Genomic DNA, 3,813 nt, shown 5'->3' on the forward strand with positions numbered 1-3,813 from the left:
AGCTGAGGAGCAAGGAAGTCAGTAGTGGCTTAGTCTGAGTCCCAAAACCTCAAAAGTAGGGAAGCTGACAGTGCAGTCATCTGTCTGTGGCTGAAGGCCTGAGAACCCCTAGCAAACCACGGAAGAGTCCAAAGGCCGAAGAACCTGGAGTCTGATGTTCAAGAGCAGGAAGCATCCGGCACTGGAGAAAGAAGAAAGCTGGAAGACTCAGCAAGCCAGCTTATTCCACCCTCTTCCGCCTGCTTTTACTAGCCCTGATGGCAGCCAGTTGAATGGTGCCTACCCAGATTGAGGGTGGGTCTTCTTCTCATAGTCCACTGATTCAAATGTTAATCTCCTCTGGCAACACCCTCACAGACAAACCCAGAAACAATACTTTACATCCTTCAATCCAATCAAGTTGACATGTTGACATTTAATTTTAACCATTACAACTTAGAATAATGGCCTCCAGCTCCATCCAAGTTGCTTCAACATATATTATTTCATTTCTTTTTATGGCCAAGTAGTATTCCATGGTGTTTATATACCACATTTTTTTTTTTAAATCTACTCATTGGTCAATGGGCACTTAGATGGGTTCCATATCCTTGCAATTGTGAATTATGCTGCTGTAAACACACATGTGCATATGTCTTTTTCATACAATGACGTCTTTTCCTTTAGGTAAATACTCAGTTGTGGGATTGCTGGATTGAGTGGTGGATCTACTTTTAGTTCTTTAAGAAATTGCCATACTGTTTTCCATAGTGGTTGTACTAACTTACATTCCCACCAACAGTATAAAAGTGTTTCCTTTTCACCACATCCATGCCAACATCTATCGTTTTTTGACTTTTTAATAATGCCCATTCTTGCAGGAATAAGGTGGTATCTCATTGTGGTTTTAATTTGCTTTTTCCTGATGATTAGTGATCTTGAACATTTTTTCATATGTTCATAATCTTCTTTTGAGAAATGTCTATTCATGTTCTTTGCCCACTTTTTGATAGGATTATTTGTTTTTTCTTGCCGATTTGTTTGAATTCCTTGTGGATTCTGGATACTAGTCCTTTGCTAGATGCATAGTTTGTGAATATTTTTTTCCCATTTTGTGGGTTGTCTGCTGACTCTGCTGATTCCTTTTGCTGTGCAGAAACTTTTTAGTTCAATTAGGTTTCATTTATTTATTTTTGTTTTTGTTGCATTTGCTTTGGGGGTCTTAGTCATGAATTTTTTTGCCTAAGCCAATTTCCAGAAGAGTTTTTCCAATGTTATCTTCAGAATTTGTATGGTTTCAGGTCTTAGATTTAAGTTCTTGATCCATCTTGAGTTGATTTCTGTATATGGTGAGAGATGGGGATCTAGTTCCATTCTTCTACATGTGGCTTGCCAGTTTTCCCAGCACCATTTATTGAATAGGGTGTCCTTTCCCCAATTTATGTTTTTTGTATGCTTTGTTGAAGATCAGTTGGCTGTAAGTATTTGGCTTTATTTCTGGATTCTCTATTGCATTCCATTGGTCTAAGTGTTTATTTTTATACTAGTACCATACTGTTTTGGTAACTACAGCCTTGTAGTATAATTTGAAATCTGGTAATATGATGCCTCCAGATGTGTTCTTTTTGCTTAGTCTTGCTTTGGCTATGCAGGCTCTTTTTTGGTTCTGTATGAATTTTGGGATTGTTTTCTCTAGTTCTGTGAAACATAATGATGGTATTTTAATGGGAATTGCATTGAATCTGTAGATTGCTTTGGGCAGTATGGTCATTTTTAAAATATTGATTCTTCCCATCCATGAGTATGGCATGTGTTTCCATTTATTTGTGTCATCTGTGATTTCTTTCAGCAATGTTTTGTAGTTTTCTTTGAAGGATTTTTTTTTTTTTTACCTCCTTTGTTAAGTATATTTCTAGGCTTTTTTTTTTGCAGCGTTATGAAAGGTATTGAGTTTTTGATTTAATTCTCATCTTAGTTGTTGTTGGCCTATAGCCATGCTGCTGATTTTTGTACATTGATTTTGTCACCTGGCACTTTACTGAATTTGTTTATTAAATCTAGGAGCCTTGTGAATGAGTCTTTAGGGTTTTCAAGGTATACGATCATATTATCAGTGAAGAGCAAAATTTGACTTTCTCTTTTCCAATTTGGATGCCCTTTACTTCTTTTTCTTGCCTGACTGCTCTGGCTAGGACTCCCAGTACTATGCTGAATAGAAGTGGTGAAAGTGAGCATCCTTTTCTTGTTCTAGTTCTCAGGGAGAATGCTTTAAACTTTTCCCTATCCAGTAGGATTAAAATGAGTTTTGTTTTCTGATGCCCAAAGTCCCACTTTTATAAAGTTTGCAACATTTCCAATAGTTCAGATGCCAGCATGTCCTGACCATTGGACCTAATTGACTATAATAAAGAAGGCATACTGCAAATTTTGCCATAAACTAAATTGTTATTAATATTAGTGTTAGTAGAACCATGAGAGCCTGCCTAAAATTATTTAGAATAAGGGAGCAAGTGTTTGGCTAGGCTTCTTCCCTTGATTGCAAAATTCTTTGGTATAAGGACTTTGATTTTAACTTCATAAAGCAGAAATACATTCTCAGCCAAATATCTAAATTAGTATTTGAATATTTTATCTAAGCCAAGTCAAGAAAGAATGATTATTTTTTAACTTAGAAACCTTAAGCACACAGTTAGTATAATATACATACAAAAATGTATGTATTATAAATATATAACTAACTGAAGTTGCACAAACTAAACACATCTATGTATTTGACCCCAAGATTAAAAAAAACAGAATGTTACCAGAACCCTATCAGCACTCTCTTCTCCCCTCCACCTACCCATGATCCCTTACAATCATGAATTCTTTGCCCTGACCCCAGCATAACCACTATCCTGACTTCTCAACTTCAATCCGTATAGATTAGCATTGCTTGTTTTTGTACTTTATATAAGTGGTACCATGATCCTTCTTTTTTTTTGCATATGGTTGTTCTTCATGTTTTATTTAATCATGCAAATAGACTACAGTTTATTTATTAGTGCTTCCAGCAATGAACATTTGGGTTTTTCCAGTTTTTGCAGTACTCTTCTGAATATTCTAATACATGTATTTTGATGAACATATTTGCACATTTTTGTTGAGTTTATATTTAGGAGTAGAATTACTGGGTCATAAGATATGTATATATTCAACACAGTAGTTACTGCCAAATATCTTTCCAAATTTATGTTGCCACCAGTAGTATAAAAGTTCTGGTTGCTCTACATCCTTACCAGTATTTCATCTTTTTTTAAATGTTAGCCATCATAATGGGTGTAAAGTAGTATTTCATTATGATTTTAATTTACATTTCCTCATGACAAATTGATATTGAACAGCTTTTCATATGTATATTGGTAATTCTTTTGTGAAGCATGTATTAAAGTTTTGGTCCATTTTTCATTTGGGATGTCTGGCTTTTTGGGTATTAATTAGTAAGGGCTTATTTTATACTTTGGATCCAAGCCCTGTGTTGGAGATATATCTATATCTATATCTATATTTATATCTATATAACTATATCTAGCTCTCTCTCTCTCTCTATGTATATATATATCATAGTACTTCTGCTTTGTGGAATGAGAGTAAAGGTTGTATATGGAGTGATAGTTTAAATTTATATGTATTTTCTCATGTGTGTGTGTGTATGTGTGAAAGAGAGAGAATAAGAAGACAGCAAGAGAGAGAAAGGCTAAATTTTCTGAACATTATGTAACAAATGCTTGAGTTCCTATGACTATTACTCATTTTATCTTCTTTACCATGTGGGTCCCTAACATAGTGCTCTCG

Source organism: Pongo abelii, chromosome 18 (assembly GCF_028885655.2).
Source record: "Pongo abelii isolate AG06213 chromosome 18, NHGRI_mPonAbe1-v2.0_pri, whole genome shotgun sequence".
NCBI classification, from domain to species: Eukaryota; Metazoa; Chordata; class Mammalia; order Primates; family Hominidae; genus Pongo; species Pongo abelii.